At 41.9% G+C, this 26,676-nt stretch overlaps 1 protein-coding gene across 3 annotated transcripts in view; it reads right to left on the bottom strand.

Annotated features, from left to right (window-relative positions):
- ESRRG (estrogen related receptor gamma) overlaps positions 1-26,676 on the bottom strand; it is a 509,743-nt gene that overhangs the window by 251,360 nt on the left and 231,707 nt on the right. The window contains exon 1 of one of the 3 annotated variants that reach the window (XM_066618969.1): positions 6,957-7,037. The exons of the other annotated variants lie outside the window; for them this stretch is intronic. The gene's annotated coding sequence lies outside the window, so the exon portion shown is untranslated. Of the gene's footprint in view, positions 1-6,956; positions 7,038-26,676 lie in introns of those variants that run through there. 3 annotated transcript variants of the gene reach the window in all.

Raw genomic sequence — 26,676 nt, 5'->3', positions numbered from 1 at the left:
TCCAATATAATTCCTGGGCGAGGTATAGTGGCAACTCAGCTTCAGGAATTTCTGGACAAAACTAATTATCTAGATCAGTGTTTCTCAACCAGTGGTATTGTACCACAAGTGGTACTTGAGGTGTTGTCTTGTGATACTTTCAGGACGCCTGGATGCTCACCGTATAGCAGCAAGACCAGTTAATGCAACATGACAAGCAGCATTAGGAAGTTCGACTCAACAGGGAGGTCCAGCAAGTGCTTTTCACATGCTTGAAAAAGCCCTCCCGTCCGTCCTGAGCCTCTTACCGGTGTTTGTTGCAACGCGTCTGACCGCCCAATTTGGAAGTAACTGGTGATGACATCATCACCAGTTACTTTTGGTGGTACTTCCAATAGGTGGACAATGCAAAGTGGTACAGCAGAGGACAAACACTGAGAAATGCTGACCTAGATTCCTTTCAATATGGCTTCAGGCAGGGGTTTAGAACAGAAATAAACTTGGCCACTTTGTTGGACAACTTTGGTTGTTGGTTTATAGTGTTCCACAATGTTCCATTCTGTCCCTCATGCTTTTTAGCATTTATTTGAAAAGTACTGGGGATATTCATAGGGGGTTATGCATCACCAATGTGTATGACATCCAGCACTATGTCTCATTTCCATCATCAGTCAGAGAGGCTGTGGAAGTCCTTAATTGATGCCTGGAGCCAGTGAAGGGCTGGATGAGTGCTAACAGACAAGACATAGTTATTAAAGTCAGTTCTCATTATCTGCTGGGGTTAGGTTCCTGGAAATTCAGAACTAAGGCCAGATCCTAATGCCTGTCTGACATGGGCCACTCGGATTTTCACCAGCAACTTCGCTGGTGCAATTCCCAGTAGCCCCATGAGGCTGGTTGGGGTATTTTTCAGGGTAAGGGGACATAAGTCCCCTTACTCCGAGTTGCGCCCAGCTCACACCTAACCTGTGCTGAATACAGTGCAGGCCAGTCAGCTTGCCTGTTCCAGCACAGGTTAGAATTGCACAGCCCATCTCTCAGGAACCTCCTTGGTGTAGAACTTAAACTGGAGAGACAGGCAAAAAAATTCACCTCTTGCAACTGAGTAATAAATACAATACATTTTGTGTAGCAAAACAACTTTTTAAAACCAATGGTCTAACTTTTTGGTGAATTGCTTTAAAGGTCACATATACTTACTTCATACCCTGTATGTATGTATGTATGTATGTATGTATGTATGTATGTATGTTTCAAACATGTAAATTATTAGTGAAACAGATTGTACAGAACAAAGGTACTGTTCTGTAAATAACATTCCCATAACTTTTGAATTCTCAAATAGAATTTTTGAGAAGCCTGGCTGGCTGGCCTACTCATTAACAGTCTTTAAGCAAACAACAAAAATGTACTTGTTCCATCTGGCTTTTTACTGATTTTGATTTTCTGTCTGTCTCCTTTCATTATTTTAAACTCTGATTAGGGTTTTAGCTTTGATTATGCTTTGTTATCGGTGTCTTCTGTGATTGGTATATTGTTAATTTTGATATTGTTTTTATGGTTTTGTTTTAATATGTGCTGTTTGTTGCCTTGATGTCCCCTTTAATGGAACTAGTAAGAGCCTGGAAAATTTATGCTCTGTCCATTTTGCATTTCAGTGGTTCAGATCTGAGGACACCATATGATATGGTGCAATGGTTCTCTGTATATGTGTTAGAAAGCAGAAACAAAAGTAAGAAAAATAGATTTATAATTCAAGAATATAGGAAAAATTAGAACAGTTTTAACTACATGTAGAATTATTAAGATTTATCAAAAAGATTTACATGGCATAAAACTAAAAAAAGATATGAAAAGACAATAGCGAAGAAGAGAATTTTGGGTCAATCAAAAACATCTTCAATAATTAACAGAATTACTAGGGAAATATAAGAACAGAACTGACAGAGGCCTATATTTTAGGGATGCCTTTTAAGAAAACAAAACAGAAGCAGAAAGACCTCACCGCTTTCACAAGGCTCAAAGTTGTACAAGAAGCATATCAAAGTACAGAAAGAATAAAAAGAATCGCATTAAAAAAACTGAGGTTTCTTCCACTTGTCCATGCAACATAAATTCTCTCTTCTTGGCCTTCAGCAGCTCAGCTATGTATGACTGCTACCACTATTATTATTCTGTATGTCATTTGGCTGTCTTGCCATTGTTGCTTGGAGGCCCCATGCAGGTCAGAAATTATACTGGTTTTCAGTGTTACTCTTTTCCCTGAAGTCATAATACTCTAAAAAAGTAATTTCATTACAAACTGCAGGATACATAAAAACATAATTTCAAATATTTTGAAGGACACAGAGGATGACTCATCTGTACCACTTGACCCTATTCCTGCTTTTCTCCCAAGGCGCTGTCCACCACTTTACCATGCTGATCAGCTGTCTTCCTCCATCTCAATCACTGTCTGACACAACATTATTTTCTTTTCATCCCCCCAGATTAGAAAGTACTGCACAAAAAAAAAAAGGAATGGAGATGTCTGTACTATATAAAGCTATGAGTATTAGGCTCCTAGACCACTACCAGATCCTTCGAGTAACATTTTCCTACATATTTTTCCTTTGTAATTTTTACATCAGTTTCAAGTTGAAAAAACCCAACACAAAAAACACACGCCAATAATTCAACAAGGTTTACAAGACTTGTTCGTGAATAAGGCCTGCGGAATAAGTCTTCCTATGAAAAAAATGATGTGCCTATTTTTCCATTTTCAGCTAAATTTTTCAACGTTTTATTCCATTATCTCTTTCAGCTCACTTGTTATCTGTGCTCAGGCACCACTTCACTAGTCTTGTCTCATATCGTCAACACCTCCATCACCAGCCACCCCACATTCCTGTCTATATAATCCCTCCTCCAACTCTGCTCTTTTGTTTCCAGACACCACTTGTATTCTTCCTTGACTGGTTTTTTCCACAGTTGAGTTGTAAAACTGTTCTTCTAACAGCCCAATCGAATCCGGGATTGGGCTGTCATGTACAACCATTTATGACAGCAGACAGTTCCACTGTCCAACAGACTACACAGTGTGCTCTGTTGGCAGCCATTTTAGGAATGCTGCCACAAGAGGTAGCAGCACTCCCCAGATGTCGGCAGATCACCCTGGAGCAAGTAAGACAGTAGTGGAGTGGGGAGGGGGGGAGGAACAGGACAAGGAAGCTGCAGGAGGCGATGAATCCAGTGATGATGGCATGTACCAGATCCTATCCCCCCATTTTGCAGCCTCCCTGCCCCCTTTCTCTCCTTGGACTTGTGCCAGCTAGTCCAAGGAAGCCCACTGAGGAGTGGGAAGCTTATGGAGAAGGGGATTTAAATCCCCTTTCCTCTCCAAAGTCTCCCAATCCACCATCCTCCACTGGATAGAATGCACACCTTTTTGGTGCTGCCGTACAAATAGGGGGAGAAAAGGATAATATTGGGCCATAATTCACTGCTATTCACAACAACAAATGTTGTGTGTTATTTGGAAGACAAAAGATAAGATCTCCATGAAGTTTCCATGTATTCCCTTTCATATGTGTTCTTTTATTCCCAATCTAGCTTCTACAATGCGGTCCATTTCCCTTGTTGCACTAGCACATCTTCTTAGTTCATCTAATCCCATAACTTGCTCCCTTGCTCCGTACATCCACAGCTCCTTCAATGCCTTCTTGCCTTTTCTCCTACTTCACTCCCCCATTAGCAACTCCACTACTTTCAAGCAGGCCAAACATTCACCAGTTCTTATTAACCCACTCTAAGCATTCCATCTTTTGTTTCTTACAATCCAGATTTTCAAAAAGGTTAAAATAAAAGAGAAAAACAGTAGGACAAAAGATATAATATTATCAAAAGATAAAATATTATCTGTAGCAGCGTTCTCTTTCGAAAATATATGTGATTGCCCCTATGCTCAAGGCATACAATGGGGTAATGCTCAACATCTAAAGAAGTAAATAAATGTATTTTAAAAGATAGTCTCTGATACAACGAGGTAGTGATTAAACATCACCACACAGAAAGCCCTTTTGTGAGATACAGTACCTTTATATGGTGTGGAAAATCCATTTGGTTTCAAGTTATGGCAAGGCAACATTGTTTTCTCCCGACTCATTGTTTTGAAAGCATTTGGACATCAGCAAAGAGACCCTGTGCCTATTTGCCCCCTACTAGAGTGGATGGAAGTGCCCCACTCTATTCCCAACAAATTACAGGGTCTAACAATGTGGAATTTTACCTATTTCTGCTTGCTCGTTGAGGGTGAAATGTGAAAAAAAAAATTGCATCTGGCTAAAAGAACAGAAAACAACTATCCCAAATGTTGATAGGGCATTGTAGGGGTAATTAGATAAATACATGAAAGAAAAGAATATATACAAAGGTAAGAACCATAATGGACAAAATGATCTTGTACTTATAGGAAGAATCCTGCTAACTTTTAAGAGTATTTCTTCTTTTGCTGTTTCAATTTCTTAGTCTATTATAAAAAGTGCCCTTCCAGTAAACAGCAATTTTGCCTGTTTAGAACAAAAAAAATGTGTGTGTGCGTTTCTTACACTTACCAGTTATGTATAAGATATCTGCTCTAGATTAGTCCTGCTTGAGTGGCATCATAAATGGGTCCATTCCTCAGCAGTTGTCTACTTCGAATGGAAACCTGACAGCCTCTACTTAATATGTCTTTCATAGTACACAATGAAGTGTAAAACTGCTGTGAAAAAGCCTGTGTTTCAAAACAAACCATCTTTATAATAAGCACTTAAAACACTTTACTTAATATATTTATGTGGAAAAACAAAAACTTAATGCTGCTACCAAGCATTTGACAATAGAAGGGGGGGGGGAAGCCTGTAAATTACATCTGAGGTTTTAACAAATCCAAAATATATTATCATCTGAATTTGGCTATGAAAGTGAGGCTTTATGCATTACTACTAAGTGCTGTGGAATTTTCAAGACACACACACACACACACACACAGAGAGAGAGAGAGAGAGAGAGAGAGAGAGAGAGAGACGCGAATCCTAAAGCTCAATCAAAATCCTAAATTAGTAAATATTGAATTTAACCACTTTTATATCGCAGGTATTAGCAAATACCTTTGGTCTACAGAGATACAGCCCCTTCTAATCTTTATCTGAATTTGCAATTAAGACTTCAGAGCTACAGATATCTGTACACCGCTCCATATGCAGCTCTGCTCTCTTATTTTTAAATGATTGGCCCCAAATCAAATCAGTCTCGCAATGCATCAAAAAGTAAATGTCTGATGTCTAATTGAACTAATAGATAACACTCTTTTTAACTGTGCTGCTTAAAGCTTAGTTCAGACTTCCTTTACACAGGAGCAAGGGAGAGAGAGAGCGGATAACTTGTGCATAGGAAAAGCTGTCATTATATTATTACCTTTCAGTTGCTTGGTACAAAGATAGAGCTGAGCAAATATTTACCAATTATTTGCCAAATATTCAAAAAGCCTAAATGGCTTTGGAGTGAGCCTCCCACTCTCTTCCACTAATTGTCACCTCCAATAGAACATTGTAAGAGCCTCAAAATGAGCACTTATGAGTTTTCTTTGCCAATCTCTTGTGGGCTTCTCTCAGTTTATCGCAAATGAACAATCGTGTTGGAAAGGCCTCCGTCTGTTTAATGTCATTAGTGATTGTTTCATAAAACAAACAGCCGCTCCAGCATTCTGCTGCAGTTAATCTTAAATCTAAACGTGGCGGCACTCGGGGAGAGTCTCAAACACAGTTTGTTCTAACCAATGCATGTCTCTTAATCTATCGCAAGTCAAGGCGCTTATCTTTCTGTGCTCAACTGAGAGCAGTGCTTTCTTTGCCCAAATACTAAACCAAACCCGTTAATATTATGTTTGCAGGATTTTTTTTTTAAATCTGGAAGATTTTAGTGTTGTTAAATCAAGGTCTTAATCCAAAGATGAATTTATTGCCAGAGGCCTTTTAATGAACGTTCTGGTAAAATCAAACTACATGGATGAGAAAAAACAGGGCTATTTCATAGGACTAGCTAAGCCAGGTAACCATTACCTGACTACTAAAGTGAAGGGGTTTACCTGCTCACATTTGGAAAATCTTTATCCACAGTGAGCACAGAGTGATTCACCCATGAGGCCAACTGGTTGCCTCAAGAAGTAGATTGGTGAGGGTGCTCATCTCTGCCTGTTTGCCTCCACTGCTCTCCCTTCTGCATCTACTCCTTGTAATGGAAGACAGAGAGAAGGGTACTAAACTAGAACACTAGAGAGTGGAGGAGCAGAGGATGGTGCAACATCAGGCGAAAGGGGAAGAATCTGGCACGCTGCCTCAGGTGTCAGGAGGTCTTGAATGGGCCTGAAGGTGAAGGCCAGCTCAGAAATTTTTGAATATATTTTTAGACGAGCCTCATGCTGTTGGGGCTTGAAAACTTCCTCTTGTAATAGGTTCACCAGGAGTTCAGAAAGCTCAGCATTTTGCACTACCAAGCTGTGTGTTAATTCATAATTATGCCATGGGCCTCCAACAAGGTATTTGTCCTTTACAGAAATAATTACAAGAGACAACATGATCTGCTCACTGCTAATACACTGTTAATCGGTATAGTGTTTAGCCTGGAAGAACACTTACAGCAGAACCATCTCTCTTTTATTTTAGAAACACATTTGAAAATGTGACATGTACAGTTCATTGTATCGTCCTGCTCCTGAATTCAAATTTGATGTAGTTCATATCTGTTTCACTTTACAAATTCTGTAAAGTGAGATGTGTATATGCTTGTGGTGTGAGAAGTAGTCCACCATAGTTTTCTAGGCCTTATACTTGAAGGAACAAGAATGCAATAAACAAACGTTGGTATAATGCTACATGACTATATGCCTCTTGGACAGATGTCATGGGTATGTGATCTGTGCAAAGAGCTCCAAGTTCTCAGGGAATAGGTTTGCTCACTTGAAGCCTTGGTTGCTGATCTGGAGAAGTAGAGATAGGCAGAGAGGGACCACAATGAGACTTCCATGGGTGTGAAGGTGATATCTGATCCTCAGACAGACAGTTCCTCAGCTGCCGGGGAAGGCTCAGGGCTGGAGGACATCATTCTGAAAAAAAACAATTCCCTAGTGGGGACCCCTTCTTCAGGTGATAGGTCCACATCCAGTCACACTAAGGATACTCCTCTGCGGAAGAGGGGCAAATAGGGCTGCTTGTAGTGGGTGATGTTATAGTCAGTAACATAGAGGATGTGTGGACTGCATGGTGCCTGTCTGATGCAAAGGTTGTAGAAATCATGACTTATCTACAAAGTCTGGTAGAGAGTGTTGGGGAAGAGGTAGCTGTTGTAGTGCATGTCAGCACCAACAACATACGGAAAGGTATCCGGGCAGTCCTGGAGCCCAAATTTAGGTTGTTGGGTAGGAAAGCTCAAAGCTAGGACCCCAGAGATAGCATTCTTGGAAGTGCAACCTGTTCCACATGCAGGGCTAGCTAGGTAGGTGGAGCACAGGGGTCTCAATGTGTGGATGAGATGGTGGTATCAGGGGGAGGATTTTAGAACTGTTAGGCACTGGGGAACATTTTGGGACATGCCTGTACAAGAGGGACAGGTTTTACTTGAATCAAAATGGAACCAGACTGCTGGCATGTAATATTAAGAGGTGGCAGAGTAGCTTTCAAATCGACCCTGGCAGAAAGCCAACAGGAGCTGAGGGGCATCCAGCTCAATGTTCCTCCTCCTTATGGAATGAGGGTAGAAAGGTATGAGACCAGCAAGGTAATGACAGAATAGAAATTAGGGGTGGAAACATGATGGGACATGACATCTGGTCCAGCAAAATGAGAGGCTGCAAGGATAAAGGTGCACACAAGCAGCCCTTCTCAAGGGCCTGGTATATAGTTGCTTTTATGCAATTGTCTGAAGTTTTGGTGGCTAGGGAAAATATTGATATAGTGGGCATAACAGAAACCTGGTGGAATGTGGAGAACCAGTGGGATACCACAATCCCAGGCTATAAACACCATAGGAGGGACAGAGAGGAACGTGTTAAAGATGGGGAGGCCAGCTATGTCAAAGAAAGGATAGAATCCAGCAGAGTAAAGATTTAAGGGGCGTCCAACTCCACCAAAGAATCACTGTGAGTTAAATTACCAAGCCCAAGGAGCGATGTAATAGTGGGGGCATGCTATTGTCCTCCAAATAAAAACCTGAAGGGAACCTTGAGATGAGGAAACAAATCGGGGATGCATCAAAGAGAGACAGCGTTGTAACCATGGGGGACTTCAATTATCCTCATATCAACTGGGTGAATTCATGCTCCGTTCAAGAAAGAGAGACCGGGTTTCTTGACATGCTAAATGATTGTGCCTTAGAGCAACTAGTCATGAAACCAACCAGAGGACAGGAAATACCTGGATTTGATATTGTGTGATATCCAATTTTTCGGTGCAGCCCCAAGGTAAAGAAACAAATGTTCCCATATCTTAAGGAGGCTTCTGTGACTGCCTCTTCACCACAAGATGCAATGCATGCCCCACTGGCACTGGAAAATTGGATAGGATTGGGCCCTGAATCTTTCCACAGACTGAAAACTCAAGATTCTACCTTATTGATTCTACCTGTGCTCAAACAGGCCCTGCATACGATCCATGGGTGAATGGAATGTAAGCTCCATAACTAAAGAGATATATGAGGAGAAGGCAAAAAGAGGCTAGAAGGGGAAGAACCGCAATCATTGCTTTCTACCAGCTGCTGCCTTGTTGAAAAAGAAAAAGAAATGGCCCAATCCTGTTGAGGGCCTGGACTGGTGGAAGACATGTTCCGCCAAAGCACACGGTCACAAAAGCCCTTTAAAGGGCTTTTGCAACAGCACAAGGTCTTTTTAAATGATGTGAGTTGCCTTGGAAGCCTCAAGCCTGAAAGGCGGGATAAAAATCTTCTCAATAAATGCCTGTAAAGCTTACTTTTGAGAAATAGTATTTTTTTCAATGAACAAAAGCAAATTCCAGATTCACCTCTGAAAATAGAGGCCAGTAACTAAACAAAGGGTGTCTGAACAGTGGTTATCCTAGGACATCAGGCTCAAAATCTACGGCAACACCTGATATGTCTACAAGTCCAAATTCAGAAACAAAGGCTGAGAGTCAACAACCCTTGTTAAGACCAGGGACTCCAGACTCACCTCTCATCCTAAGATAAGTGGTCATGGAAAAAATGGCAGAGTCATCATCTCTGGTGGGCGGAGTTCACAGTTCCATAGAGAAACACAGTGACCTGCGAATGATCCAAGATAGTCAGGAAGGGGGTGCAACCAAAACAACCTATAATTCCTAGTTCACGAAAACAAGGGGGCTGATGATTGAGATCAACAACTTGAGATAAAAGTCACTCAATTTTTATACATGGAGTAATCTTTTTCTCCACAAGCCAGTTGATCCTTAACACCCTGTTTTTGAGAAGATTTAGGGAACACGTGACCAGTTGAAATGACTAATTTGCATAGGTGGCCCAATCCTAACCTGCACTGGCACAGCCAGGCTGCATTGCCTGCACTATATTCATTGTAGATTAGGAGGTAGCTGGAGATCTCCTTGGGGTAAGAAGATATTTTCCCCCTTATTCTGTGTCGAGTCCCAGACTGCTCTATGGAGCTTCTCAGATCCACATCAGCTATATAGCTGGAGCAAATACGGGAAGTCCGGTGTAACACTGGGAGGGCCAGGAGGGGTGTGCGGATATGGCCAAGGAAGCCACCTCCGATCCCAACTCCTCCCGGGCTGGATCTGCCCCCTTCCACTCTTCCCTGCCCAGAAACATCCCAGCCACGGTCCGCCACCTGCTGTAACCTTATCAGCACCATCCAGCTGAAAGCCTAGATGCAGTATCAGCGGGGTGGCACAGGCATCCCCACTAGTGCAGCCTGTCTCTGGGTGCCACAAACATGCTTTACAGCAAGTTAACAACACTTTCGGCTGGCACAGCGACTCCACAGTTAAGCAGTGAAGCACAGTTAAGATTGCACTCTGAATGGTATACATGATTTTAAAATGAAATGACAAAATCTGAAGAACACATTTCTGAGTCAGGCCAATGGTACAGAATTACCAATCTGAACTTGCTGGCTTTCCCATAAATGATTCAGTACTGTTTCCTAAGATAATTTCAGGGTAGTGTGCCAGAAAATAGAGCTTAGGTGTCATATGTGCAATCCCTCCCACACTGTATATCTGCTGCAATGTATTGCTATATATTAATTATATTATATATATATAAGACTGTGTGTCAGTCTACAGATAAACACAGTAAAATCAAAATAGACAGATAAGTATGTTCTGAACAGTGCCACTATAATACAACAGAATATTTCACAGGGACAAATTTAATTATGTTGAATTTCCAGAAGCCCATGAATACAATTGTTTTGAAGGATTATGTATCTAATGGTCTTTGTTAGTAGAGCACAATGGAGGCCTCTTGGCAGACTAGCTGCTACAAAGGCAAAGTCAATTGGTTAAGCCATAGTTTCAGGTCAGCTGAAATCTGCTGTGGCACCTGCAATAATGGCAATAACAAAACAGACACAAGAGGTAGGAATGAGAAGGGATTCCAAGTTCCCACTGTTTTGCAGCAAGGAAAATTCTCAGGGGCAAATTTGTTGTTAATGGTTGCCATAACTTATATAAAATAATGGAGGAGGCTTTTCAATTTCATAAATATGAACATCTATCTATAAAGTCTAAAACTGGACTTTTTGGGGGGGATGATTTTTCTTTTATGAGCTTTCACTTTCGAACAGCACAGAATTATGCACTACTTTGTGCTGATGCAATAGGTTCATCTCTATCTTTTTCGATGTAGTGAATGAATCTCTTTAATTTTATAGTATTGTTCAGAAGAACATGGTGGTGTATAGAAATACATATAAAACCAAGCAATTGAAAATGCTGGAATTGTCTGGAATTCAAAATACAAGTCATATTATTTGAGACCTCAACTCCTAATATTCTCTAGTTCAGGTGGCTCAGTCTTACGTTTAAGAAAAAAAAAAGGCAAAACAGAAAAATGTGGACAATTTAAACAGATTGGCATGTTCTTTTTCAAGTTTTCAAAGGTGATCAAAGATTCTATTTATATAAAGACATTTTTTGCCTGCATCCTATGTCGAGCCTGTATGAGCATTTGGACTGAGTATAGTAGGTTTTTATTTTGAAATGAATAAATTGTTCGGTAACTTTGCTGAGAACAAACAGATGCAGATATGTTACATATTGCTATTGGTGGCCTGAAAAGAAGACTAGTTCATTAATTTTGAGATGTAGTAGAAACATTCATCTGTGTCAGGTATTCTTGAGGACAATACTGATTCATCTGTTTTGGAATAATCAGTCTGGTGGTGTTCATAAGAAATTGAACATCAAAGTTATATTTTATTTAGAACCTTTTCTAGACCTTGGGCTAGTAGTTTTGTGAAACTCAAAAGCTTGTCTGTTAATGCCACTCTGTCTCTAAAGCTGCTACATGCATTCAAACACCACAGTGATACATAACAGAGGAGATGTTCATGATCTTTTTTCACAATGAAATATCACAGAACCAGTACCACAGTCTCAGTAGTCATTTATAACTAGATACAGCTATAGTTCTGAGGAAGGATATGTGATTTCCAGATTGCAATAAAATCTTTGACACTTTAATACGAGTGTTAAAAAGAAAGTGCATGTTCATTCAATTCAGTCTAGAGCAGTGTTTCTCAAACTTTGAGGGAGTTTTACTCCTTCAGTAAGTTCTTGCAAGGGAGGGGACTAGGGCAGCAACACAATCCCCAGGATCGCATCGCGAAGGGGGGTGAGGGGGGTGCTTTGCACTTATTTCAAGAAGGCAGTGCTGCAGCAGATGCAGAGAGCCCTATGCAGCAGTCTCCGAGGCTTGGAACGTTCACTGAAAGCGGGCGCAAAGCACTTCTGTTTTGCAGGAGGTGCTTTGCACCCGCTTTTAGTGAAAGTTCCAAGCCTCAGGGAGCGCTGTGCGGGGCTGCGCAGGGCTCCCCGCACCTCCTGCAGCCTGCTGCAGCCCTGCCTTCTTGAAGTAAGTGCAAAGCACCCCCCCTCACCCACCATAGCAACACGATCCCCAGGATCGTGTCGCTGCCTCCCTCCCTTTGCCCCGCCCCTTAAAGGGATGAGTGAAGCGTTACACAAACGTGAACCACCAATTTGAGAACCTCTGGTCTAGAGACATCTTGAAGAACAGTGCAATTTCCTCCCCCAAAATCTACAAGGTTCAGAGGGAATTCGGCAGCGCGGATTTTTGCTGCTAAATGTAGAGACATTTCAGTGAAATTGAAATGAAAAGCATTCAGGCTGCAATCCTATGCACACTTTCCTAGGAGTAAGTTCCACTAAACACAATGGAACTTACTTCTGAATAGACATGCACTGGTTTGTGCTGTCGCTGTTCCAATAACAGTGGCCAGGAAAGCAAAGAACCATGTAACTAGTTCCAGGCACCAAAAGGGGCGCTGGTCTTGTGTTTCTCAAGAAGGCAGTCCTCATCCCTGGCCCCCCACCCCAATATGTCACACAGCAGACTGCACCTGAAATTAAAAGAATTTTTAAAAATGTTATGATATCTGCTATTCCATGGTGGGGGAAAAAACAACCATAAGATGGGCATGGCCAGAGTCTTTGGTGCCTAATAGCCCAATTCTAACTAACTCCCTTCACAGCGATGCAATGGCTGTGGGAGAGTTTCAGTCTCCAGGGGCCTCCCTGGAGACATTTGTTCCCTTGCCTTGGGGTAAGCCAATGGGCAGTCTGCCGGGTCTACTTGGACCTCTGCCTTTGGACCAGGACCCCCCTCCTGGTCCCAATCCACCTTCCTCCCCACACCGCCCCATTATGTCCTCCTTCCATCCACATTCCACCTTCTTCCCACCACCCTCCCACCCCATAGGGCTTATTTACCAGGGCTGGCAAGTGTCAAGTGGTCTAAGGCACCATAACAGCAAAACCACTGCTAGACTTAGGGCACAATCCTAACGCCTTATGTCAGTGCTTTCCACCACTGACATAAGGGCAATGCAGCTCTGAGGTAAGGGAACAAACATTCCCTTATGGAGGGAACATCCACTCATGGAGGAGGCTTCCATGAGCGACACCCAACTGCAGGATGCAGCACATGTCCCATTGGCACCGCTATGCCAGTGCTGGAAAGCACTGACATAAGGGGTTAGGATTGTGCCCTTAATGCCTTCCTGCACCACAAATGTTCCCATGAACCTGGAGAGCTTACTCTTTAGTTTTGAACACTAATTTAATTTCCATAAGAGATGCCATGAATTACCATGATCTAATTTAAGCATCAGTGAACTTTATTAAATTCTTAGAATTGCCTAGAGTTACTGTGCTTTATTTGGGGACTGTACATTAGCACCCTCAATCCATCCTCAAGAATTTTCTTCAGTGGGAGTGGAGGGTTCCATCTTTCTATAGAATTTCCATGCCCTGTGAAGCTTGGAAATAAGGTGCACTGCTTTTCCCCCTACACTGGAAACTAATTCATCTTATTTCTAAGCCAGAGCTGAATTCCTTCTAACCTCTTAGTTCAAAGCACTTTAACTTTCCCCTTTCCTGAACACTTTCCCCTTCCCCTTAAACAAGTAAGGAGATTGGGTCATCCTCCCGATTGCCTGTGAAGAAGGGAGAGGCGGAACGGCTGGGCCTGGCTCAGGGATGGAGTGTCTGCTTTGTGCACGTAGGGTCTTAAGCCACCAGTGGTGGCATATCCAGTAGCAGGACTGGGAGTGGCCTGTGCGCAAGGCTCGAGAGAACCATGTTAGGGCCCTCTTTCCCTACTGGATGAAAGTGTCCTCTGACTTGCAGGTGTGTCTGCTTCCTGAGAGCAACGTGAACAGCCTTAAACAAGTAGATTAATATTTGCAGCAATAATAATAGCCATGGGAAGAGGGAATGACGAAGGACTCTTCCTCTCTCTGCTTTCCAGTAGCACCAGGACAAAAGGTTCCGGAAGCCTTCAGGAAACTTAGTTTTTCCAAAGGCTACTGACATGGCAATAAAAAATGTTATGTTTGCTTAAAAAAGATTACATGGGAAGTTCAGTCATCAAAATATCATTACAACCATGATTTACTTGAGCTCTTCTGAGATGTTTAATGAGCCATTTATGTAAAAATGATTTTTTTCATAATAGTAGTTGTGTGTGACCATGAACATTAGGAGCCCAGGTTAGTTCTTACAGGTAGCAGAAGAGGAGTGCTGACATTTCATAATCAGTTCCACTATAATCCATCCTAACACTCCCTACTACCACTAGGAAAGATTGCCTAATTTAGAATAACTGATTTTGAGTTTCCATAAAAGGAATATATTCTTATAGCAATATCTAATGGCTTATATTCTAAAACCACCAATTAAACTTGAATGCAACATGGAAACAAATTTTTAGATCAATACCAACATGGTCTACAGGCTATCCCATGTTATGGATTCCAAGTTTAAGCTCTGTAATTTTAAAATAACATAGCTCTTTATAGAGCTACCCTGTCAAGGTGTTGACAGGCTTACAACAGAACCAAATCTAAAAATAGCACTTCATATGAAACATAGTATTGCTCAGTTCGGGACCTATCAACCCATCTGAAGCAAGGGCAATGCCATTATTAAAATCCAACTTGTCTGATTTTCACAGCTTTGCACCTTGAGATTGCAGTAGCATACTTCTGATAAATGATCCAAGAAGTGCATGTATTACAAAAATTGAATGAGATCCTATGTCAGAATGTCACAGTATGGTTGGCTGACTGACCAAGAATAAAGAAAGCACACTATGATCTCCAGTCCACATACTAACAGCCCAGTCCTGTCTGTGTTTACTTTAGGAATGAAGCCACGCTGTGTTCAGATAGCTTATTCTCAACCAAGTGCACATAAGATTGCGGACTCAATTTCCATTTCCAACATTTTCCAACACTTACCGTCCAATCCTAACCTGCGCTGGAACAAGGAGGCCAGCTGGCTTGCCCCAAATTCAACGCAGGATTGGGGCCGAATGCAGCTCAGCCTGGGGGCAAGGGGAAATCCTTCCCCTTATCCCAGGTAACACCGCAGCAGCCAAATTGGGCTACTCGGATCTGCGCCGCCAACTCAAGAGGTGGCGCAGATCCAAACACCCTGTAGCTGCTCTGGGTAGCTCAGGGCCAGGGTTAGGATCTGGCAAAAGTTCCAGATCCTGGTGCTGCCCCCACTCAGCCCTCACCTGCCCATGAAGCCACCTGCTGCCTGCCCTTTCCCCCAAATGCCTCATTCCCACGTCCCTCCCAAAACCTGGTGTCAGCCTGACTCAGCTGGCACGGGCTTATCTTTTGTGCCGGCCCACTGGGCTTGGTCAGCCTCCCTCTTTGTATGGTGGTGTGAAAGTGCCGTAAAATCCATTATCAAGTCTGGATTGCGCTCTTAAATTGCTAATGTTGGGACTCAAATGTTATCTCAATTATGAAAAATGTCAGCACTGTTTAAACCATGGAAATGCAACACATTTCTGCTCATGGTAAGTAGAAAGTGTACATCACAAGTGTACATCAAATCATTTAAAAAGTCAAGTTAGTATTAATGGTGACATTTCATAATTTTGTATGAGGAAAGGCTACAGTGTTTGGGCCTCTTCAGTCTAGGAAAGAGGCGCCTGACGGGGACATGATTAAGACATACAAAATTATGCATGGGAAGGATAGAGTGGATAGAGAGATGCTCTTTTCTCTCTCACACAATACCGGAACCAGGGGACATCCACTAAAATTGAGTGTTGGGAGAGTTAGGACAGACAAAAGAAAATATTTCTTTATTCAGCGTGCAGCTGGTCTGTGGAACTCCTTGCCACAGGATGTGGGGAGGCATCGGGCCTAGACACCTTTAAAAGGGGATTGGACAAATTTCTGGAGGAAAAATCCATTATGGGTTACAAGCCATGATGTTTATGTGCAACATCCTGATTTTAGAAATGGGCTACTTCAGAATACCAGATGCATTGGAGGGCACCAGGATGCAGGTCTCTTGCTATCTTGTGTGCTCCCTGGGGCCTCTGGTGGCCACTATGAGATGCAGGAAGCTGGACTAGATGGGCCTTTGGCCTGATCCAGCGGGGCTGTTCTTATGTTCTTAATTTAAATTCAAGTTATTCAGTAACTTGAAATGACTTCAAGTTAGCATTAATTAAAAAAAAACTATTTAGTAAACACAATTTACTTCAGCATTCTGAATATAAAAACCTTTATGCACTGTCTTTTCTATGCCTTTTGTGCTTTTTGTGTGTGCCAATTTTATCCCAATGTTTGTGACACGTTTCTTTTTGTCTGGTAAGAACAACACAGTTAGAAAACATGCACTATTTCAAAAGTTGTGTTTGAATTGCACAGATTATTTTATCATTGTTTTCCTACAATGAAAATAAGCCCCTTACCTTCCACTGTTTTAGAGGGTGCACTTGAATTTTTATTTTCAGGGGCATTTGCAGCAGTTGCTACCAGATGACAGAGTAACACATTCATGACTGTGCCACTTATGAGTAATGGCACGATTTCCTCATTCTTTGACTGTTAAGTATTTTCTCTCTGTCTCTGTCTCCCCCTGTATATATTAATGTATAATTTCCATGTTGGTTATCAAGATGCATGCAAACAATATCTGCTGCTGTTCAGGAAAGAAAAAGGACATTTCCAGCAGCTATTGAGAAATTAACTTCCCAATCAAGGTGCTGACCTGTTGATTTGCATGAATCAACATGCATAATTTCCAAACTGCTTTTCTTTTACTGACAGTTTTTTTAAAAATGTAGCACATAGGCTAGAGAATTAGGTCGTATTCATTAGATCTTCTCATTAACCAATCCCCCTTCCCATTAAAAAGAATTTTTGACTCTGCTTTCAAGAATTATCCAGCATCTTGTCAATAGGGTTCAGAGTAGAGATAAGTGAGTAGAGAGTGATTCTAAGAACTTATTGTTCTGTGTCTTATTCTTTTCATCTAACTGAGGGGTGAGAAATGAAGTCATGTAGGTCAACAATTCACTTGAAATACAGGTCAAAGAAAACTTTGTATAGGAATGCAGGTAAAAAACCCTGCTGCATTCAGGTAGTGAGGTTTGGCCAATTTCAGATGATAATGAATGCGGTGCACATAATTCAGAGCACAGATATCACATTAATGATTGTGGAAGGAAAAACGGCTTACAGTGGGTTTGTTCCCTTTCCCTAGCCAGCAACAGAAAAGCCCTACTGGATTGTAGATTATGTAGACTGAGGACCCAATCCTATCCAATTTTCCAGTGCCGGTGCTGCTCTGCCAATGGGGTATGCATTGCTTCCTGTGTTGGGGATGCAGTCACAGAGGCCTCCTTAAGATATGGGAATATTTGCTTCCTTACCCCGGGGCTGCATTGCAGTTGCATCTGTGCTGGAAAGTTGGATAGGATTGGGCTGTGAGGCAGATTGCTATTTATCTGTTACCCGATTCCAACCGATTGGGGATGTGAAAGGTTTGGAAAGGAAATGAGAAAGTTTCTTACAAGTTTGAGCTTGTTTCTACTTTCCTAATGACTTACTGCCAGGTTTAGCACTCTTGAGAATGCTCTTCAACAAGAAACAGTAGGCTCCATGTTTTCCCCAAACCAGATTTATTTGCATTGAAGTCACCCAACCTGCTGTGAAGCGAAGCGGCATGGACACTGTATCCATAGGACAAAAAGAGCATAAACAAACAAAACTTCAGGGCTGAGAAAAAGTAGAAGATATTTAGGCTAGAGATTAGAAAGGACCCTGGGTTGAGACTAGATGAAAGTGAGGTGGCATGAGGGAAAGAGGGATATGGAGATATAGGGGAAGGGAGGGAGCAGAATAGTAAGTGTGTATATGTCCATGACTTTTATGTTAAAAGCCACATGTCCCCATTCATATTCATATATTTTAAGAAACCCAGCTAGAAATATTTTATCTGACAATCATTTCTGTTGCTCCAGTTTCTGCTCCTGCCAATATATGCCGCAAATAAAATTAACTGCTCTGTGTAAAGAAATTTCCCTTAAATTCCTTTCGTGCCTGACCCTCTGCTCTCCTGGAGTTCATGCCCCCTTGTTCTGCTATTTAACATCGGCTCAAACCGACTTGTCATCGCTATCCCCACTATTCCCGACAGAAGTTTCTCTTAACACACCTTGCATTTCTTTTTCCTGACCTTTCTTATTCCATCTTAATATATATCCCAGGCTCTTGAGCAATCTTCCCCTAGCAGTATTACCATATTCTTCACCAGTTCTTCCACAGATTCATTCTGCATTATCTCAGGGCATTCAAGGCAGAGCTCTGGCCCTAATCCATAGGAATGTCGAAGCATCTCTAGTCAGAGTTTGACTCAAAAGAGAATGACAAAGACACACTGCAGTTCACCAGGTGACATAAGTACAAAAATCTTGATTATGTAATTCCTGAAAATGTTTCACTAGCCAACTGGTAAGTGACATTAAGTCCGTGTGATACATGAACTGATGGCCAGTGGACTCATATAAAGATACCACATGCTAGTCAGAGGCTGTCTAGCCAGTTAACCACACCTCTGTCCCACCTTTCCATCAACCCGCACCCATGATGAGACATTGTTACACCGTGCAATGTATAGGAGGATTGTTACTAAAATTGTGAGAGGCTGCATCAAAAGTGATTCAGGAGTAACACTATCCATCTGTGGCACCTGCACAGCTACAGATATGATGAGACCATGTGAAAGGAGGAAGGAATTGTAAAATTAGATCAGTTGTCACCAGAATGGACTAACCCCAAGGCTACAGAATCGCCAAGTTACGTATCTGGCAGCTTAGGGGTCCAATCCCATCCAACTTTCCAATGCTGATGCAGCTGCAAAGCAGCTCCCAGGCACAGGAACAAATGTTCCCTTACTTTGAGGAGGCCTCCGTGACTGCCCTCCAATAGCAAGATGCAGCACACTCCCCATTGGCACGGCTGCATCAGTATGGGAAAACTGGACCGGACTGGGTCCTTGGTCTAATTGGACAAAGAGTAAATAGAGTAGTAACAGTATTTGGATGGTGGTGCTACATTGCGGTCACACTTCATTGAATGCAAGCACTCCACCAAAACAACCAAGCAAACAAAGCTGCATGTAGAAAACTAGACTTCTGTGGGAACGGGTTCTAGTCGAGATTCTCAATAACATGCTTCTAAGATTTGGTGTCTGTGTGTCCAAATCTTTTATGAGGAACAGTCTCACACTGAAGCATGAAGTGCTATAGCTCAGACACAAATTTACATCATATTTGCTGTTTGTAAGAAACAATTATTATGAAAAATTATAATTATTTAAATTTTAATATCTAATTTCAATGTTTTTAAGCTCCAAGTACCTCAAGTCACTAATTTTATACAACCTGTTAACTATCATAAAGATTTTGTGTTGTTGACTATTGTAACTAATATCTAACAAATATTAGAGAACTTCGTTTTCTCAAATATTAGAGAATATTACTTTTTCTCAAATATTAGAGAGAAACAGAGAATGATCTGTTTTTTGGGTGTGATTGACTGGTCAGAACTGAACTGTACATGGTTTTGTCTCTGCTGTCACCCTGCCATCCATCTTCTCATAAGACCAGGACTGAAGGAAAATGGAGGATTAAACAGAATACCTTCCAAGTTTTACTCTTGACAGTATTGAAAACAGTTTGGTTCTTTGCTCTTACAGCTGTGTGGCATTACAATAAGTTATCACACGGTGCTGACTACAAAAAATAACTAGATCAGAGTAATATGCCACAATGAGTGAAGTGTATTTGAGCAAATAAGCAGGTGAGCTGCATCTTTTCATTTTAATCTGGTAGAAGCTACTGGCTTGCATTTCTGAAATAAATCAAAGATAAACTTTATGGAACTTCACAGACTTGCCAGATGACCCAAAACCAAATTCCATTTGTTCCCTTGCCGAACTCTTGCTTTTCTGTTAACTGATGTAGTCAAATATAAATGAAATGATTTTATCAATCTCTTAGTGAATGTGCTGCTTCTCAATGAGATTTATAAGATATAGTTTATTACAGTACATTGCAGATTAAAAAGAAAACATGGCTGTTTGTTATTCTCCATGTTATTCTTCCAAGGGAAGCCTCTTTTTACAACACGTTCTTTTGGGGTGGAAGAAGTGGGTGGGTGTTTTGTATTAATAATCCCTAAGCTCTGATTTTATATTACTAAGGGCCCAATGCTATCCAACTTTCCAGCACTGATATGGCCATGCCAGTGCAGCATGTGCTGTATCCTGTGGTGGTGGGGGCAGTCGTGGAGGCATCCTCAAAGGTAGGGAACAAATCCCTTACCTCGGAGCTGCACTGCGGCTGCATCAGTGCTGGAAAGTCAGATAGGATTGGAGGTTAAGGGCCCAATCCTATCCAACTTTCCAGCACCGGTGCAGCCACAATGCAGACCCAAGGTAAGAGAACAAATGTTCCCATACCTTGAGGAGGCCTCTGTGACTGCTTTCCTAACACAGGAAGCAGTACATACCCCATTGGCACAGCAGCACTAGCACTGGAAGACTGGATAGGATTGGTCCCTAAGGCAGCAATCCTATGCACTCTTACCTGGGAGTAGACATGCATAGGACTGTGCTGCTCAACATTTCATGGAGGAACATGTTTTGTCAATAAACAATACTTCTAAGCTATATTGGATTTTTATAAATAAGGAATTAATATTTTCAAAGCAGCCCACCTAAGAAGATCCTGAGATCTATACAAATATTGCACCCAAACTATGATACATTCTGAAAAAGCCCTCAGTCCTTTATCACTAAAAGTAATAGCTCTGATAACACAGGCCTACAAAACTGAGAAAAGTTTTTCCCAAACTTTATGGTGCTTTGATATGAATTTGGCATGCTGATTCCAAAAATGGCATCCATTTTGCCCGATCATGTCTAGTTTTGGAGATATAGTAAGGCCTCATTAGTGAATGGTTCAAGCAGCTTCCTCGTGAGGAAGCCATGGTGTAGGATTCCTCATGAGGAAGCTGCTTGAACCATTCACTAAAGAGGCTATGCCGTGTCTCCAAAACTTGACATGATCGGGCAAAACGGATGCCATTTTTGGAATCGGCACCCCAAATATTCCCAGGAATTGGTGTAACGTTTAAGGAAGCAAAATGTGTGTTGGCCTGTGTAATGTTACTTAGTTTCCTTATACCTTTTTATTTAGCTTTAATTCAGTGAACTATTAGGTTAGTAGCAAAAAAAGTACCACTGCTGTAATATGCAAGGTGTTTCATAATACTTTTAATTTAGAAGTATACCCTCTTTTAGAATTTAAAAAAAACAATTAGAACTGCAATTAAGATGCGATTTATTAAAAGTTACTAATGGGAATGCTAGCCAGCTGGATTCAGAATGTATTCAAAAGGATGATGGATGAAATGATAGATTCATAGTTCATTCAAGCAACCAATCCATGCAACAGCTGCACTGAATGTTTTGTGAAGGGCTGTGCAGTGAAACACAATTAACAACAAATAATAATTTGCACTTTTATAGCACCAGGCATCTTCAACCATCATCGAGCACACACAGTAAAATATCAAATGATCATGTGATCTGGGCTGCAAACCTATAAACCAGAGATATCAAGAGCATTGATTTCATTTACATGTTCCTCCTATAGAAAAAGTTTGCGGGTTGCAACCTTGATCAAAGTTCCATTCTAAAGTCGTACCCCAATTCTGTTAACCGCTTATTCAGTGTAACTTACTCCAAATAAGCATAAATATACACATTTAACTGGAAATAAATCCCACTGAACTCAGTAGGACTTCTGAATACACACACACACACACACACACACACACACACACACACACAATTGAACTTTGATTTTGATCCCATTTAGTAAGGAGTAAGTTCCAATCAACTTTGAGAGGCTTGTCAAGGAGCCTAATACGTTAATGGGAAACATATTTACATGGAAGTAATGTCCACTGATTTCAGTGTAGTGCCTTTGTTGTGTAAACAGACATTCCCTGCCAGGCACTCACTGACTGCACAAGCTACTGGGGACCAACTGCTTCTTCTTCTTATTAACAGCATCTTTGTTATGTAAACAGACACTCTGCTGCAGGCTATGGGAGCCCTGGCTGCCTCATTAAAAGCCTCTTCATCATGATTTGACCACTGTTATACATGTGGTCCGTTGTTAAGCAAAAGGTTGTTAAGCAACGCAAGCCAGTATACATATGAACAGTTAATCAAATGATAAGCGTACAACAGAATTATCCAATTCCATCTCAAAGCCTACTTGGTTGCTTGCCAAACAGTGTTAATCTTGGTAGGCATCTCAGTAACCTATTGAGACTGAAACTGATGCTTTTAAATGCCAAGCTGGTCAACAGAAAATGCAACTGAGTCTCTTGATCCAATGTGCTACTTGAGGCAGTGATCTCTGGAATTCTGAAACGTTATGGCCTGATTAACAACTGTATGTACAATGCAGCAGGACTCCTATGGACTGAATCAACTGAAGTGATTCTAATTGAAACCTTCTCTGGTTGACACAGAGGCCCAAGAATATTAACGAGGTCAGAATGAATTCCAAGTGTTTTAGAAATTGCTTAGATTCTGCCACTATAAACCAACTGTCCAGGTAAGGTGAAATTATTATCTCTTGATGCTGATCAAGCATTGTGACCACAGCCATCAAAGCAGAGCATTCAGTGTTGAAAGTGCTCAGTGCCAACCACAAAACATAGATGTTGTACTTCTGATCTTGTGGGTGTATTCACAATGTGTAAACAGGAGTTTGTAGTCTATGGCTACAAACCAGGCACCTTCATAGAGAAGCATCAGAATGTTCTGTTTCAATATCCTAAGGCAGTGGTTCCCACACATTTAGCACTGGGACCCACTTTTTAGAATGAGAATCTGTCAGGACCCATTGGAAGTGATGTCATGACTGGAAGTGACATCATCAAGCAGGAAAATTTTAACAATCCCAGGCTTTTCTTGACAAGTTCTCATTCTAAAAAGTGGGTCCCAGTGCTAAAAGTATGAGAACCACTGTCTTAGCCCATGTGCTACCATGTGTATGCATGATGACTGAAGTCACAGCAACAGAGATGATTCCTGTCTTCATAGAAAGCATGGCTGGCCAACAGTGACTGCCAATGATGGTGATTTGGATACAAGGAGTACAGAGATCTCAAGTACCTCCAAACCAAATCCCATTCAGTGCAATGAAGTTAGAGTTTACAGCCATTGGCATGGAAATCCAAAGACCTTGTAGACTGAGCTTCTATTTCAAGATCTTTCATATTTGAATTGGAGACCCCTCAGTAACTTGCTGGGATGAATTTGTATTACATTTTCAAGATAAAATTGTTCTGTTCCAGCTGAGACACCTTTGTTGGAACAAGACCAGATCTAAGTGGGCTAGCATGCTATCTTGTCCAGATGTTCTGCATAACTTTCAGCTCGTTGGGTCTGAGGCTCCTTGCAAGTTAAGGCCCACCACATGTTCCCTAAACTCTTGCTCACTGTGGTTGCTTATCAGAAGAGATACATGCATCCTTGAGGAAGGGCTTGATCCATCTGTTCTTTTTTAGGTTACAGAGGTCACCTTAGCTGCTCTGGCAGACGATCTATGCCAAGAGATAGATGGGGAGACAAGAACATCCATCAAGACCCCTCCTTTTTGGCCTTCAAACACCTACTAAAGGCACTTAACACCACAGTGATAAGTACATCTCCCATAGTTGTTAGCAATGACTTTTTAAAAAAGCAACTCTTACGGCTGAACCTCTTAATCCAAAATGCAATCTGGGAGGGCAACAAATCCAGTACAACTCACAGCTATCCATATAATCTTTTGACTAACCTTGAGTGGTAGAACTACATATTGCAAAAACAGAATTCCTGTGCTGGGCAGGAAAACACTTGTGGTAATGACACCAGGGCATGCACTACACATGGAGGGTGGGTCACAGGGCTACCAGTTTTGGCAACAGCCCCCCTTTCCCCTATAAATCATGCAGTACTGCCGATTATTAGACTAATTTTGAACTACTCTCACCCATTTCATTGTCTTTCATTGAACAACTACCCTCACCCATTCATTTGACTTGGTCTGTTTTGCCCAGCATTGTCCATGTTGACTGTTCTCCAAGGTTTCAGACATGTATTTCCAAACACTACCTACAGATATTCACAACAACTGAATCTGGTACTGTCTACATGCAAAGCATGTGTTCTACTACTGGGCTGTGCCTCTTTCCCTAATTCGGGATTTCTATACTGTCAGTATAACACATACATCAGTGCTCTTCAGTCTTCTATGAAGGGTTAAAATTTAAAGAAGGCAGACCAAATGCAGCAGCAGGTGGAAACAAAAACAACAGCAAGTATTTTGAGCAGACATGCCTTCTCATTCTCATCTCATCTCCTAACTGATTTTGAAATCCTCCTAAATATGTATTTATTTACTATTTTTTTATGACGAGCACTTTTTTTTTTTACAAATATGATGCCTAAAAATACATTACTTACTTAATCATTAATAGTTAGCAACTTTGAATGTAATCTAAATAATTGTGGTAACATTTTTCCAATGTTTTGCATAGTAAAAAGATAGGGGGAAAACAGATGGGAGAATACTATAATGAATTGAAATGTTCTATTTAAAAACTGTTTGTCAGCTGTAGTTAAGTTGACAGTGTCATCATGGCAACAAATCACAACACTTCACATATTGTGCCGTGTGTTTAAGTCAGCTACAAAGACCTAAGTTATTGGAACTTAAGATTTGAAAACTTGGCAAATGGAATGGCTTAGAGTTGAGAAAATGTCTGGGATCCAATGGTGCCACAGCACAGGCAGAAGAAAGCACTTCCACTTATGTGTGGGGGTGTGTGCGTGGTCCCCCCAGTTTCTTCTAATTCTTTTCGTCCTCAAGTGCAGCTTTTCAGACAGTGCAGGATGCTGCAGCAGCAGCACGAAGGAGAGGACAGGCAATCATAGATTTGGTAAGTAAGTCATAAAGAACATAGCCCTGCCTTGATAGCGACTATTAATGGCAAGGGCTATGCATGAACAGCACTGTAGCCAACAACAGGAAATGGCTACTGAACAGAACCATTTGTAATCATTTGGTGTAGGGTCTCTTTTTTTTCTTTCTTACCGACAGAAAAAGACATAGATTATCATGCATAAAAATCAGACATGGGTTGAACAGTAATGACTTGATTTATTAATGCTTTAAACAAGTTTCATGAATTAAAGATCTTCATAAAGAACATGACATGTTCTTCCTTTAAAAAGAGCTACACGTTTCAGGACAAGTGACATGATCCAAATGATCTAGGCCTACTTTCATGGCTATTCTAATGCAGTGCAAGGATGGCTAAATGACTCACCTGACATTCAGACATTACTGCCTGAAACAAAAGAAGAAAGTATTAGGGCACAATCCTAACCGGCAGTTATGCCGGCATAGGTGGCCCTAGAGGGTTGCAAACGTGCCATAAAGCATGTTTGCGCCTTCTTAGGCAGGAGCTGCGTCAGCGCATTCAGATGCACCGATGTGCGGATGGAAGCAGAAGTTGGATGGATGGAAGCTCCCGCGCTGCCGCTTGTGTCAGCACAAGTGTGCCAACATAAGCAGCAAAGGTAGCCATGGGGGGCATGGGGAGGGGGCAGGAGATGGCATTACTGGGCTGGGGAGGGCGGGCCTGGGCGCGCAGGGAGCCGGGGGCAGGACTTGGACCCAGCGGTTATGCCGGATCCCAACCCCCATCTCCGGGGCGACAGGAGCCAGACTTGCCCATAGAGGCACGCAGCCCTTACCCACGGGTAAGGGGAAGAGCTTCCCCTTGCCTGTGGCTGAGCCGCTGCTCACTGCAATCCCGCATTCAATGCAGCATAAGCCTCCTGGCTTGCCTGCTCCAGCGCGGGTTAGGATTGCGCCCTCAAAAACATATTTGTCTTTTCTTATAAGAAGAGAGCACAAATGAAAGTGCAGGAGTACTGGTGGAAAGGCCGGACATGTCAGTGGATCCCAGAGGACCACTGAGGCACATAGGATGGTGATGGAGGCGGGACAGGGCGGGACAGGGTGGAACAAGGTGGCAACAGGGGCGGGGAGGGCAGATAGGGTCTGGGAAGGGAGAGAATTTGGTGGCTGTTGCTGCCACCTCTTCTAGCCCTCTTCTTGGACCCAATCCCGCAGTGCAGGTCTATGCAGATGTGTATCAGCAAATTTGCTAGTGCAGTGAGTAGACTCCTCTGCCCTGCAGTGGCTTATCTCTGAGTAAGGGAACAAATGTTCCCTTACCTAGAGGAGACCTCCAGAACTGTTCCACGCTGCAGAATGAAGCAGTAGACATTTTGGCATCACACTGTGTCGCTGCGGGAGGTGGGGAGATTAGGATTGGGTTGTCACTCTTTATGCTTTCCCTTTCCACACTGATCTTGTTTAATAGTTTTCAATTCTAGTTTCAAGTTATCCCATCCCACCTCTTACCACTTTCTCTTACATTGGCTTTTGCAAGTATTCTCTAAGTCAGCATTTCTCAAAATGTGCTCCTAGGAGCTCTGGGGCTCTCTGAGGCCTGTTCAGGGGCTCCACAAG

The sequence above is a fragment of the Tiliqua scincoides genome, chromosome 1 (assembly GCF_035046505.1).
Source record: "Tiliqua scincoides isolate rTilSci1 chromosome 1, rTilSci1.hap2, whole genome shotgun sequence".
In the NCBI taxonomy this organism is placed as follows: Eukaryota; Metazoa; Chordata; class Lepidosauria; order Squamata; family Scincidae; genus Tiliqua; species Tiliqua scincoides.
Note: the sequence above shows the minus strand (reverse complement) of the source record. Positions and strands in the feature narration are given on the sequence as shown.